The following is a 15,704-nucleotide window of genomic DNA, read 5'->3' on the forward strand; positions in this document are numbered from 1 at the left end:
AGGATCCACATGACTTCAAATATTCCTGGTAGCTTTTCTTCTCACAGAACAGTAGATACTATGTAAAGACTAAATCCTAACGCTTAAGTCCGAGTGCTCCTGTTTCACTGGTTTGAAGTGTGAACTACCAATAGGGGAAGGGCCACTGGGGCATATGAGTTCTCGCAAGACCTAAAAACTTCAGGAAAGCAGACAGTGAAAATTTTCTTGAGGCCATAAGGCAAAGAGAAACCGAGGACAGGCATCTACCGAGGGATGGAACACAGTAAGAACAGGTTTTCAGAGGTTTGGGGTTTTTTTTATGAAGATAGAAAGATTTAACTATTCAAAACATAAAGGAACTAAAGGAGCCTGTCAATTAAAGTGACTGATAAAAGTTTATGGTTGTTCTGAAATATTTAATAGAGAATGCTGAATATTTTATGTAAGAAATATTTGTGCTTGCAACAGAGCCTTACGTTAATACACAGAAATTAATACAAACATCAAACCTAAGCTTTCAAACTCCCATAGCGGTAGCTAAGTAAGGGGTTTGTCCTCCTCTACCAATGTTTCAAAATCAACACTAACAGGACCCAGACTAAGGCCCACGTAACTGACTTTCACGTCAGCATGTGTACCCATATTTGTCCCAACAACACTGATCAGTAGCTGCTCATTAAAACCTTTCCAAACGTGGATTCTCTGGTATTTCATATCCAGCCCTGCCACGATTACTCCACTCCATAAGGCAGCACTGCATTTTTTTCTAAGAGAATACAAAGCAAAAAGTTGATGTGCATGTAAGATTACAAATGGATCCAAATAGCCAGCAACATTCCCTTATATTGCATTTTTTCCAGTATTTTTCCATCTTTCTGTGCCATACTTCCAGTCCCTAGTTCATGAGTCCAGTTCAAGTTTAGTCAACATTAATGCTGCTAACACTAATACCTGGAATCCTTGGGTAAATTTATACATCTATGGGAAAAGAAGGTTCCGGGACAGCTGATTAGGGAATAAACGACTTAAGTAGCAAGGCAAATATACTAATTATTTTCATTTGGATGCTGCATCACTACAATTTTTGCATCATTATCAGCATGTTTTCTAAGCCAGTAATTAGGCTTTCACTGTCGGCAACCAATTCATCCAAGCCAAGCTATGAGATGCAAACTCCAAAAAACAATTTTCAATTTTCAGCCCAAAGGATTCCCTGCCACAGACTACTAGACAGAATGCAGCTTCAAAATTAGGTAAGGCTGTTCTTTTAAGACTCATACAGATTATTGCAGTGCTGCTCTTTCTAGCAGAAGTCTGCAGTATTTGCTAAAAAAGAAGCAATTGAAAAGTAACTTATTTCCAGTGTTAAAAAGAATGATAACAAAGAATATTTTTTGGAAGCTATAGCTCTTTTTTTCTTCCTTTCTTTTCTTGTATAACACACAATTGTTTACTAAATTTAGTAAATGCATTGGTTTATACTTTGTCTTCCTTCTAATTCTAAGGAAAAGACATGCAGAATCAAATCCAGTCATTACATTGTATTTTAGCCACAATTTCCAGCCTTGCAGTAAGATACATCTCTCTCCAGTTGAAGCAAGAAAATAAGTAAAAGTTAGCGTTGAAATCTTGCTATTCTTACCAATCCAAACAAAGTCAGAAAGCCAAATCTTGCCAACACCCATGAAAATGTAGAGCCTTTCCTGTAGGCCATTCTCAAATTTGAACTACTTCAGATACACTTTGCTATAATTAACAGCAGATCCATTCTTTATACATCACGTAGCACTTCTCTGGCTGAAGACATATTCACAAAAGTCTCAAAATAGCATTAACATGTAAAAAATGAATTTAAGTGTGCATAAATCAACCTCATAACTACAAAATCTGATATCTCATTCCTTCGTAAAATAGAATGAGCTCTCTTAATTGAAGCCAAATAAAGTATTTCTCCTTGGGTATTGCAGACTACATCTATTTTTAAAAAGCAATATGAAATGTCATCTAATTTCTAGACTCTGGAAGGCATAAACTCATTGCTTTCTTCCCCATGAAGAGAGTCTTACCTTATCAAGTAGCATCATCCTCCATCCTCGCTGGCTCAAAATCATCTCTGCTCTCAGCATTGCAAAGATGAGCTGAAAAAAAACAAAAAAATGCATCAGTGAACTAGTACTTTTTGTAGGGTTTTTACTATTATCATCACATATAGCCAGTATAAACTGGAACATTACCATGACTTAGGTAACATCAGTTACTGAGTTTGTGTCATCATCTCTGATCTGTTCATTCCCTTTCTTTCCTAATGAACCCTGGTGTCTCCTTATGAAAGATCAGAACAGGTTTTTTTGTTCCTCTTCTAAGTATTTTACTAGTTTTTAGTAAGGGGGATGACTCTTCCCATCCAGTGTTATACCGCCACTTTATGTATAGCCACAGCAAGACAGGGAATGACGTCCTTCAAAACTGTGCTGATGGTACCTTGTATCCATCCCATCCCTCAGCATTATACCCTGAACTTTCCCATGAGATTCATGCTGGCTTCTGCTCTATTACTAACACAAAGTGTTAGGTATTGCTTTGCCTTCTGTTCCAGGAAATGACTTCTACTAAGTATTTGTGCTTGGCAGCCCCCAGGACTGAAACATGTTTTAAAATGAAAATAAACTTCCTCACAATCACACAACTATAAAGCCTTTATCATAAAAAGCACACAAGAGTCGTAAGAGACAGCAACGCGGACCAGTATTTTCACAGTTACACAAACAGAAACATTTAACAGAAGGATGAGAGAAGTCCAAGGTAGACAATAAATAGCAGTAGGACAGAGAAGAGCTGCTATTGTTCTGCTGCAGAAGGCCTGTATGAAAAAGAGCCACTTCCATCACCTTTCACAGTGCTGCTATTTACTGTTTTCAGACAAGCCCGGGATGAAGCAGGCTGACTCCACTTCCCATTAAATGACAAAGTAATACTGATTGTGTTTTCCCCAGACTGAGCTCTGGGTGGGTATGAGGCTACCAAACTCCAAAGGGAGGGATAAAATCAGTCAGCACGGAAGCCTTCGGCCTTTCCGCCAAGCAGCCATTTTGTCCAGCGCTTCAAAAACACAAACTTCCTCCACTGTATGGAGAAAGTTACCACTCAGAACCTTCCCCAACCCAAACCCCCACGCTCAGCCTCATCCTTTCTGCTCACAGAGGGTTCTCCTCCTTCTTTGCGGCATTTTTTTTCAGTATCACAAAGATAATTTCCGTCACTCGTGGATAACTGCGTTAGCAGCCGGCGCACATCCACGCACGCCCCCGCCGCTCCCTCACCGCGGCGTGAGCGGCGCTCTCCCCTCCGGCACCCCCGCGCACTACGGCCAGGCCTGACCCCGCTCCCCTGGAGCCGCGAGGGCCCGCCCCTGCCAGCCAGGGTCTGAGTTGGAGCCACGCTCACCCGCCGCGGCTACGCCGCTCTGGTACCGGCCCGCCTTTGTTTTCTTTCTGTGGGCTCACACTGCAAACGCAGGGAGGTGGAATAAAGTATATTCTTCAGCCCAAACCTGCAGGCTGAAAGCCGTGAAGGGAAGAGGACCTCTCTGCTCTCACACAAGCCCCTCTCCTGGCAGTCCCTGGCGATTACAAAATCCCCTTGCAGCCTCTGGCAGGTGAAGTCACTCAGAGCAGACTGTGCTGCCCTGAAAATTTAGTTACCCGGTCAGCCCCAGAAAGAGAAATGTGAACCTAACTTTCTGTTTTGCAATACCTTTTCAACTCCAGGCAAGACTTCAAGCTTTTGCTTAAATGCACTTACCACAGAGTAATCATTTTAATAAAATTTAACCTAGAGGAGACTGAAAACCATTCAACTACGGACCGAACCATTTGCAGGATCATATGTGAGACATCTTGCTAATCAAATACGAGCATCTTGCAATCTATATGAACTCCTGGAATAAACTTAAATACAGGGACTTCGTAGCTGGAAATGAATAACGTTAAGCAGATCAAGGTGAATCTATTGCTGTCATTAGTGAAAAACAAATTATTACATGCGCCCTTCTCTCTCTCACTCTCCCTAGAGAGCCAGTCATGTCTACAGGGCACAAGTGTAACAGCAGCATTTACATTAATATACTCAACCAGGACTGGAAAATAAATATCTTTTATTTATAAACAGAACCCTCACCCTGTGGCAGAGAACTTGCTATACTTGACAATATGATTAGGCAAGTACAGTTCTCCCAGCTTGCAAAGACAGACTTTGGATGTCCTTTCACACTGAACACATCTGAAGTAGCAGAAAGCAAACTAATTGCTCTGGAATAAGAATACTATAATCCTAGTGAAGAGCTATACCTCGTGTTCTATTATATGATTGCATTTTGAAGTGCATGCTTCGTCAGGAGGATTGTGGGCATCTTACGTAAAAGGTTTAGGGAACATGATCGAATAGATGAAGCTCTGGAAGAGGGACGCCTAAACGTGGGTTTGATTTCTCTTCAAGCATGTTACCTTCATGATCCTGGGCAAATTCTGCAGGAAACCTCACTGGGTTTTGAATGAAATGCAGCTCCCCATCTTTGTGAGGTGTTTTAAACAGACAGGCTCCAAGTAGCTCTCTCAAGCACTGAAAGTAAGTGAGAAACACCTTCCTCCGTCGGGGCAGAAATATTAAATAAACATCAGCATTGGCTGAAGTTATGTTCTGTTTGGCATTACAGCTTAAGAATCACAATGTGTATGAAGTACTTGAGAGAACCTCGTGAGGAAAAAGCATTCATGAAGAGCAAACCTCGCAAGATCCGCCAGTGTAAGAGCTGCCATCACTTAGACTGCGCCGACAGTGACTGTTAGACCCTGCACCGCAGCAGCTTCCTTGCTGCAGGTGTCCCATGTCAAGGCTAGTCTTTTCTGTACTGCTATTTCACTGCCGCCGTTGGATGCACTGCCTGGGTTTGGTTTGTGAAGTATTATTAGGGAGACCTGGTGAAGAGGGAAGAACGGGAAGCAGTCTGAGAGCACGTGGATGGTATTAGCCAAAGAGCAGCTATCTGACATATTCTGGAGGGGAACATCCTGCTATTAAGAAAGGATACAGAGGGGGTTTCTCCAGATGTCAGGTGGGCTGTTGAAACGATGAGTGCTGTTGGGGCACTGTGTCATAAATGACGGCGTGGCATCAAGAGATTGTCTACATCACACAATGCCTTCATAAGCTAAAAGAATGAACCAGGGCTAATTAGCTCAAGTGAACTATCAACAGCTATACTCTTTCTGGCACTCAAGCCAGCATCCTCTCATGCACAGAACTCTGCTGGGAAGGCATACAAGCTCATTCATCACTATCTCGGGTATCTCTGGAGCCTTGAAAGAAGGTCTTATTATTAAAATTCCAGTGCTTGATCTTGACTGAAAGGCCAGGCAGACAATTACAGTATTTACTGTTGCAGTCTTCTGTCAAAGTGAAGCAAAGGTGATAATCACAAGGGTACTTCTGCTAAGCCAGATTCCAGTCCTCCTCTTGTATTAAATTTTACCTTAAATTCAAAAATGTAGTTCCTTCTCCTGATCCTGTAATTTGTTATGGAGATGTTACTTCTCTGCCCTCCTTTTGCCCTGTCCATTAACTTCTTTCCTCTGCTCCTTTCCCCTCTCTTACCTGTTTAAATTAAAAATCCCAAGAACAGATTTATGCATTGGGCAATACATTAACACAACTTCATCCGTTCTCAAAATCTGCTAAAGTCCTCCATAACAAGTAATATTTATCCTTTTCAGTGAATTTGTCTTTAAAAGTACGTCACTTAAAAAGAAGATAGAGTTGTTTTCTTCAGCATTTTTAAAGCATATATGCAACAATCCTGCTCACCTCAGTAAAATATCAATGCATAATTGCCAGTCTTAAAGCCATAATTTGCATTAATATTGTGAAGTAAACCTCTTATGCATGCAGTGCCATAACGGTAGCCTCAGCAGTTGTGTCTCCTTCTAGGTGGGCAGGGAAAAATATTGCTGAACACATGCATCATTGCTGACCATCCCCGAACAGAACTTCGCTGATTAGATTTGGGAACTGGCGAGGAATTGACTTTATCTATGAACTCCATTTCCTGGATAATGTTATTAATTTATTCATTAAAACGTTATCAAATTATTGAAAAGAAATCTCCATCCTGAGCACTAGATAACAGCAGCTCTGCTTCCCATCTCAACGGCACATTCACTTTAACAGGACTTTTAACTAGCAATATTGTTTAGTGATTTTATTATTACCATTATTCAATTCAGCCAAGCTTTTTTTTTCCTTCTTCTTCTTTGCACTCTGTTTACACTTTTTAATGAGGTTTTAATCTTCCCTGACATGTTTATTCAGGTTATTTGTTTTACAAAAGGAAAGGGCCTTACGTATAACTGAGGAAATCAATGCTTTTTTCAACCTGGGTCCAAATCTCTTTCTAATTCTCCTTTTCAAATATGCCCCAGCCTAGTGGGAAAAAAAGAAGAAAAAGGACACAGGATTTTGGAGAATGTATGCAAGAAGCTTAGAGTTTTTTAGATTAATTCAAGTAAAACTCAAATTCATAGAGAAGAGCTGTGAATTCTACAAATCCCCATAAGAATAACTGATTGCAAAATTATCTCAAGCCTTCAGAGATTCACAGATAAACTTAAAAAGCCTTTTTTAAAAAAAAAGCGCATGAAGTAGCATGGCAAACCTTAAGCTGCCACTGGTCACAGCAAATCAGCATTCCCCTCAAATCAGGCCATGTGTGTTCTTATCCATCACGTTCCTGCAGTGTTTGCATATCTCGTTTGGGCTGGGTTTGAAAGGCATCAGCATGTTGGGTATATGTTGGGTGGACAGCCTGAAAAATCCAACTGCAAGAGCAGCAAGTGTGAGTGGCTGGATTTTACGTGAAATAACCTATTATCAGCTGTGGATTACTAGCTTTCAAAAATTTAGCTCTTCAGCTGAAGTTTCTCAAGTAGGGAAAAAAAATTCTACATCCATGTAGGACACTGAAAATGAGGCTGACACAGTTAAACCTTGAACCACTGATGTTTCACCTGAATTTTATCCTTACAGAGGGTAACAGAGAAAAGGCTGAAAAAGTCAATTGTCTGGAGGACTGTCCACAGTATTTGCTGAATCAACTCCCCTAGGACGAGTTCTTGCTTCTGTCCTTATTCTGTGAGCACTTTCCATGCTAAATGGAATGGCAACAGAGAAGGGACCAGCAAATCCCTTCCATTGGGGCTCAGAAAATACTGTGATGTGGTTAACTACATTCCACTCAAACATCCAAGGCCAATGCCTACTGCCCTGTTACCTAGATTAAAACACCTCAGAGCCTCACTGAAACTTTTTGAAGGCTGAAGGGCCATCATTACTGACTTTCACTAGCATTAGGAGGCTAAACGCACTTGGCACGTTACGCTCCTTGCTCCAGACCTACTGTACTACCTTTGCAAGAAAGCAGTGCTCAAAGTTAAGAATTTAAGTGCCTTCCTTACACTGACATCTCTGAAGGATTCCTGTCCTGTAATACTTGTCATGCTGAATATACACGTTACTACCTTATATGTAAGATAGCTAATAAGATGTTTCCCATTTAATTTTCTAAGCAGCAGAAGTATTTAAAGAACATTAATGTAGTCAGACTTAATTTACTCTTTTTTTTTTCCCCATGACTTGCAATCATTTTTCACCATCCTCATGCTAGTTAGCTATTATTTTGCAAATGAATGACTTCATTTAATTTAGTTTCAGATTTAATTGTTCCTTATTGGAAATGTCAGCTTTCACAGTTCATTAATAAGGGCACTGGTGGAAAGGAAGCAAGGAAAGGAGTGGGGACAGGGAGAAATAAACTTATCTTGCAAGTAATGAAGAGCTTTAGTTAATGTTATGTCCACATATTTGTTTTAAGTCCCTCTTGAACCTTGCTCTCTGGATTAACATTACTGGGGATATTTGCTGGATTTCAACCGACTGGCTTCTCTGACAGATGCTGCTTGCTGACAAAGACATACACTATAATCCTTGAACTGTTAAGGCCCTCCTCCCAAGTTACTTGGCAGATAAATTCTGAGGTGGCAATCAGCCATCTTCCTGCGACAGCAGTTTCAATATTCAGATGTAAAAATGACTCTTCCAAAGAGAGCCAACCACTGTTCTGAAAATCCATCCCAGCACACAAAACTGGGATTTCCCAAGTGAAATGCATTTTGGAATAGTTTGGGCAATCTGTGGAACATTTGTAGTTCTGGTCAAGAGGCAGAATCCCGCTGCAGTAGACAATCCAAAGATCACAGAATCATTAAGATTGGAAAAGACCTCTAGGACCACCGAGTCCAACCCAGCCCAACACCCCCAGGCCTCCTAAACCATGTCCCCAAGTGCCGCATCTACACGTCTTTTAAATACCCCCAGGGATGGTGACTCAAATATGACTCCTGTCTACTGGAGAGCCGATTCCCTGGACCAGTGGCTACATACTGCTGAATGGTAACCACCTTCTTTAACAAATAAACACTACCTTTAATCACTACTGTACCTCAGTTACTCTTATGAAAATGTGAACAAAAACTACTCCCTGTTTTTCCAGATGCAGCAACAACAAATCCATTAACCCAAGCCATTAAATGTTACTGTGCTGAATGAATTCCTGTAGGTAGTCCAAAATTCCCATTTGGGTTTTTTTAAAAAATATATTTACTCAATGTGCATGTGAAAATAAATACTGAAAGCATATTATTTCTCTCTGTGCCAAGTACAATGTGACTGAAATAATTAATCGCTTTAACAGTTTTATCTTCAGTGATGACATTAGAGTGTTTTTTGAATTTTGCAGAGCCAAAGTGTTGTGTTTTTTTTTTAAAAAGCAGAGGAACACTTGTGAGAATGATGAACTGAGACATAATAATGTCAGATCCATCCACTAATTGGAATACATTAAAAGTTTAAGTTTGATCAAAAATTTGTCACACTCGACCACCAGTTAATAAAGTAGATTACTGGCAGAGCAAAAAAACCCCAATAATAATCTATGAAATCTTTATGACAAAATCAAGACTAGTAGTTAAAACTGATATATAAATCCAGCAACAAAAGACTGCAGTAATATATTACTAAGGGAATGTATCCTGCAGTCTGTCCTGTATTCTGAATGCTTTCTCTGTAAAATGCTTTCTAAGCTTATTTAGATCAATCAGCATTTCTGAAACACTTTCTGTGAAATAGCTTTAGCTTTGTGTTATTGGTCTGCCTTGTGCTGCTTGCACGTTTAAATGAAAGGTTCCCCACAGCTTTTTTGGGGGGGGGAAAATTGATTTTTTAAATAAGTAAATAGTGCATAGAGAATTGCGTAAAAAAAAAAAAAAGATAAAATTAGAAATAGGCTTTTGTACATTTATGCAGAGCCTCCAAAAAGACAATAGCTGAAAGAAAACAGAGCTTCTGTATGGGGAATTTATTACACATCAAAAGAGGCAACCCTGGCTCTATTTACCACGTACAGGAAGAAAAGAAAGATATGCTGCGTTGCATACAGTAGAAGATATTAAGAGCTTGACTGAAATCATGGAAAAGATCGCCACTGATTGTGAAGTATGCTCGATCAGGCCCTAAGAATAAGAGCTGCAGAGATCCATCCACCCCTGGTTTTGCCACAGACTTACTCCCCTGCCCCAGTTCAGGAAAACATTAGGCATACCCTCTGCATTCAACAAATCACTTAAGCAGATGAGAAGTCCCTTTCATGAGAAAATATTTTTATATTTGAGAACATGGCTGAGCTGGACCACTGGATTTGATCCCAGTAATGGGACTTGATTTCCAGAGATGCAAAGCACCCACTGCTTCCATTTACTTTAAACAGAAAAAAAAACCCAAGAAACAGAATAGACCCAGGAGGTTATACCTCAGTTTCCCCAAGAGTAGAGCAGTGGGATAATTTTACATAACAGGGGTATTGACAGGGATATAAACACTCTACTGTACAAACTATAATAATCTTCATTTTCTCCTTCCCAAAGAGCAAAGGCAAATATAATATACATACTTATCAAGATGAAATTACACCATCTTGGAGAGACTAAGAATGGAAAATTCTAACATGATATTTTCTTGGACGAAAGCTCCCATGCAAGTGTAAACTATTATAATTAAAATAATGAGTTCTTTCCCCAGTTTAAGCTTTGCAGCTCACTCTTGAACAGAAAAGTGCTCTCTGCTCAATGAAACTCAGGGGTGTGATGTAAATTTTCCACAGCATTTGGTTTTCAACTAAATTCTACAGACACATGATCAGGAAACAAAACTCCATTAAAAAAGGCTTGTGAGTAAGCACCCGAAGTAGTTGTTTTCCAGTTACAACTCCTGGGTGACGTGGAGGTTTGTCATTATTTCCAAGTGTTTTACATACTAGCTCATCAGTTCAAACCTGGGTCAGGCAGAAGGTTAAAAAGAAAAGAGCTCTTAGATGTCCTATATCAGATACATTAGTTTTGGGAGATTTCCCAGTTGACACAGTTATATATATTTTTAAAAAAAATAAATAAACATCACCAGAACATCTCACCAAATTAGACAGCTCTTGTGATTCTCAGCAAGGGAAACCAGAATTACAGCAAGCACTGAGCCAGAACTGACCCCTCGACATCGAAACTGCTCCCTCGGATGTCCCAGGTTGAGATGTGTTGTCCAGCAGTGCATTCACACGCACACTTGACCCTTGCCAGTATCATAAACGCTGAAGAAATATATAACAGTGTACAATCATTTTCACAGGCCACCTCTATCCAGCACAGAATGAAAAGTTTTTTAATCTGACTTTTCAGTAGAAAGATCTATCCGAGAATCAAGTTGTTTCTGGCTAATTCAAAACATTTATCCTAACCATTATGTTTCAAGATTGTATTCTGAAACTCAGGAAAGAACAAATCAACACACTGCAAACTATTCTGTCTCATAGAAAATTCTAAAGTATCTTCCTTGGCCGTTTTTTTTGGGGGGTGAACTAAAATTTCAGAATTTCAGGATGAAAATTCCCTCTATTTTTCAGCTCTATTTCTAGATTTGTCAGTTCACTTTTTAATGGTTGCACAGCAAAGTACCTTGTGCCTAGTCTTTGGAGCCTATGCAGGTAATGAGCACTTACTGATTTGGGTTAGATGTGGAATACATTCGAAATAAGGCTTAGTCTCTCTTAGGCTGCATGTACAGTATTCAAAATTAGAGGCCACCTTTTACCACCTCTGAATTTGCTTTAAGAATTACTATTCACGAAAAAGAGGTTCTAGGTCTAGTTTATCAATGACAAACAGATTTTATTTATTAGCATAGCGGCACCATCCGCCTTAGTCCATCTAGAAAAGTTACTAGAGTGAGTATAGCCCACAGTTCTAAGCAATGTCTTCACTGATTCGATCCCTTACAGCCATCAGTTTTCATTAATATGGCAATTCTGTGAACTACTTTGTAAAGGAATCAGACAAAAAGACTGAATGGTCTTGTCTAGTCTCCGAACAATTTTTTAAGGTAGCTACTAAGCACGTGTTAGCTGGACTGGGCGTAGAAGCCAAGCAGTCTGAACCAAGTTGAACAAGGACTTGAAGTTCAGCCTTCCACTGCCACAGAAGTGCCTGGATCAACACACTCTTTAGGGGACAGAAGTTGGTCAAGACACTGTGTGTTTGTCTCCACCCTCCCACACCCTCCGGCTTTACAAGGAGTTTGAAAATTTGCCTTGTCTTCATGTGCAAACTTTTAGCAGTCTCGAAAACATTCCTAGGAGGGAAAATCAATAGCCTGTTCACTTTTGTATTAATCCTTTAAAACCCATTTATAAATTAAATCTAAATTCAAATTTTATTACAAGGATTTGGGAAAGTTCTTTTGGCATTTAGAACAATTTCTTTGTACCTCTTGCATATCATGTTTACCAAGTTAATTCGTTTACAAAATACTGTTTAATGAGGGACTCTTCCCCAGTCATTTATCTCTCTTGGTGGCTTACATGCCATCAATCATGCCCTACGTGCAACGTAATGTTTTCATGTACGGCAGCGAGTCGTGCAAACCTTGCCTAAGAAATGCTCCCTTGTTTACTCCTTATGGAGGATTGTATCTTTGTTCACTAATGTTCTCTAACTGCTATAATTTGAGTGTTTTGTGTGTTGAAAACAATAAAAATCTTAATTAAAAATAAGCAAAGAAAAGCAAGATAAGTTAGACCCTCGTACCGTCAACATACAATTGTTAACTGAAAGCTTCAACGCAACAGAAGCAGCTGAAGATATTTTAGATGCTACTTTGATGCTATAAAAGCATCTCCCACAAACAAAAGGTGCAGTCTACTTAGCTCAAGTACCTAAATATTTTTGTTGACTGAAGGAGCTGCATAAAGAAGGAGATACAAAACTATTCAAAAGATAAGGATCGTTATTTCCAGTGTTTGTCTTGAGCAGTATTTGTAGTTGTAGTAATTGCAGAAGATAACGTGTTAGACCAGCAGCAGTGTCTCCTTGACTCCAGACAACTGTTGCACTTCTGACACAGCTCTTGCTAACTGAGGACTTTCTATTTCTACCATGATGCAACTGGAAAATGCTTATGTGCACTTTCATCTGAACACGTGCAGGTTTTCTACCCAACTGTTTCACCAGGCAGGTTTGCTAACGTTTCGCCATTTGGCTGAGATTTCTCAGGCACAGCAGAAGTCATTCCCCTCTGTCCAGCCCTAGGACACGCACAGCTTGCTCCTCCGCTTGGGATAAGAATGTAAAAAAGCTCACCTCACATCCAGGAAAAAGAAGTGCACTGCATACGTACCCTGTGTTCCCCCATGTTCAGAGCCAGATGTTTCCTAAGCCTGGGAGGAACATTCTGCTGGGTAATCCTCCCCGGACTTGTGAGCTGAAAAGGATGGTCTCTGCAGCGTGCTGAGGAAAGCCTGGGGACGCAGCAAAAAGGGCAACGTCAGCCATGTGCTCTTGGGAGCGAGCAGAGTTACAGATTTAAGAGGGTTTCCAACCTCCCCTCCGCCCCAACATAACTCTAACAAGAAACCTGACCGTAGGCAGAAAGCATGCTTGGAGCCTACCTGCTCACCACGCTCTGCTTGCCCCAAAACACAACTTAGCCCCACTTAGTCGTGCAGCAGCAGCTTTTCCGCCATTTCGAAAAAAAAATAAAAAAATAATAATAATCCTGACTCAATGTTCCTGTATCTTGGAAACTTAGTAAGAGAATTATCCCTTGGCATCTGCCTGCAAAAAACGGCAGGCAGAACTAATATGAAAGCCAAGTCAAGAAATAGGACAGGTGAAAGTCATTCCAGGAACTCTAAAATGTGTTTTCCAATGATTAGAAAAAAAAAAATTGATTGCTAGCCTGCAGATGTTCCTGAGCAATTCAGAAACAGGAAGAGCAAGTCTTTTGTGGGTACTATTTAAACTGCAGTGTCTGGCATTCAGCAAGTTAGGTGCTTCCATCCACAATCACAGTTATTTTGCTTTCTAAATGTTGGCCAGATGGTCAGTTTTTGTGTGGCAGCAGCGTGTGTCTGTGAGCGCGTGAGGGGGTGGGGGGCAAGGGAGAAGGATTGTCATTATGAGAATGTGTGAAACTCCACCGCTACCGCTGCAATAAAATGACTGGAGTAACATCAAATTTAGATTCTATGCGCATATATTTCATATGCATACAACATCATAACTGCCTGGAAGGAAAAGTCAGTTATTTTATTTTTCTAAATCCTTTTTCCTTATCGGCTATAAAATGTTACAATAAAAAAAATAATAATCTCAGGGGTGAACCGAAGTCCCAGAAGGTGCTTGTCAAGGAGAAAAAATAACTGTTAGCCAGAGATGATTAAACAGCAATATTTTCACAGAAACTAAAATGATGGCTAAGAAATCATCCAGGAGATGTTAGCCTCAGTATGCTAAACTTGTCATGAATGGCTAATTTGCTCAGAAATACATTCTAAAGAAGTTGATGCCCATCTTCCCCCCAGCCATACTAATTGTTTATTAGCATACAAAAGAACCGATGACCTTTCAAATTGTATGCTTATTGTCCCTTGTAGGCAGAAGAAATGAGCCTTGGCACAGCAAACATCGCTTGGTTCCTTTTTATTTTTAGGAAAGTAACCTTTTAAAGCAATGAACTCTTCATCAATAGCATTTCAGTCTGTATTTAATAATCATGGAACTCAGCAGAAATGTGTTACTTTGCTGCTTCATCTACGATTCCCAATTTAACAAAAAGAATTAAGGCTATTTTAAGTGTTAAATAATAGTTGTACAAATGGAAGTATTTCGGGGCTTTGAAAGGATAATAAAAAGTTTTGATGTGTTCCATATCAAGCACCAGGCCATAGTTTTTGAAGGGTGTGCAGAGCTTCAACACAATTTTTTTCAGGGTATTGTATTATACCTCCACTCAGCACTATAACTGATAGAGGGGCTCGAGTATCATTTTCAAAAGCGATTTAAAAGTCTAGGGCACTTACCTTCGTTGCCTTTCAATATGGATTAGGTTCTTAAATCTCAGGACTACAGAACAGGTGTGGTTTGGAAGCAACCTCTGGAAACCGTCCAGTCCAAATCCCTGCTGGAGGCAGGATGAGCTAGAGCAGGCTGCCCACAACCATGTTCGGTGAGGTTTTGAGTATCCCCAAGGAGGGAGGCTTGACAGACTCTCTGGGAAATACCTTCCAGTGCTTGGCCACTCTCACAATAAAGAGGTTTTTCTTATGTTTAAATGGAATTTCCTGCATTACCCAGTAGCTCTTGTCCTGTGACTGGATACCACTCAGAAGAGTCTGGCTCCATCATTTTTACTCCCTCCCATCAGGTAACATGCTGATAAGAGCCCCTTAAGCTTTCTCTTCTCAAGGCTAAGGAGCCCCAGCTACCTTCAGAGAACTAGTCCTCGTCACTTCCCAAAGCAGAAGACACCAAAATCCAAAACCAGTTTTTGAAAGAAGTTTAGCTGGCCATGGGCATCGTACATCACAGGAACAGAGCATTTGCTTCCGTCCAAATTACCCTAGAAATACTGTGAAGTTCAGTGTAGGTGCAGTAATGATAGACAAGCCTCATTTTTGGGGTGAGCCAACATCACGCAGGGTATAATTTTAACACTAGATTGAAATCTGAGTCCCTTTGCTACCAAACCATTCATTTTGCTGCACCAGATCAAGCTGAACTAATAAGGTTAATGAGCACAAGAGAACCAGCATATTTAAAACATGTGAAAATGTCTTGCTTACTCAACTTTAGGTTACTTCTTCACAGCACCAGCAGAGCTGCCACACCATGAGCCAGTACAGGTGGGGGCCATCTCCATGTACATTGGCATAAATACACATTCCTTTCCCCCATCTGTTTTTACTTTAAATAAGCCTTCACAATACACGATGTTCTTAAGGCTCTGAGCTCCTCCTTATCAAGTCCTGAATAGTCTTAAGGCCAATCTTGCTGTGTGTTCATCAACGTTCTGATGAAAACAGTATTAGCAAATTCTGATAACTGGATGGCAGGATACATAACACACACACACCCCCTCATTAATGAATACTGTGCAATGATCTGAAATACCAGGCAGTCTTGGGACCAAGGAATGTCAAAACCGGAGTACTTCAGATAATACATACGGTGTGGAAATCTAAAAGAACCAAATTCTAAGACCAGAATGGTCCAGAAGTCTTTCAAGGGTCCCAG

The 15,704-nt window shown here is 40.3% G+C and overlaps 1 protein-coding gene across 6 annotated transcripts in view; it reads right to left on the reverse strand.

The window, feature by feature from the left end:
• LRRTM4 (leucine rich repeat transmembrane neuronal 4) overlaps positions 1 to 15,704 on the reverse strand; it is a 500,507-nt gene that overhangs the window by 333,790 nt on the left and 151,013 nt on the right. For 5 of the 6 annotated variants that reach the window (XM_064472620.1, XM_064472618.1, XM_064472621.1 and 2 more), the window contains exons 4-5: positions 12,808 to 12,928; positions 2,049 to 2,120 (exon numbers count right to left, since the gene is read on the reverse strand). The gene's annotated coding sequence lies outside the window, so the exon portion shown is untranslated. Of the gene's footprint in view, positions 1 to 2,048; positions 2,121 to 3,302; positions 3,372 to 12,807; positions 12,929 to 15,704 lie in introns of those variants that run through there. The other variant, XM_064472622.1, reaches the window with a different exon arrangement.

This window comes from Phalacrocorax carbo, chromosome 24 (assembly GCF_963921805.1).
Source record: "Phalacrocorax carbo chromosome 24, bPhaCar2.1, whole genome shotgun sequence".
NCBI classification, from domain to species: domain Eukaryota; kingdom Metazoa; phylum Chordata; class Aves; order Suliformes; family Phalacrocoracidae; genus Phalacrocorax; species Phalacrocorax carbo.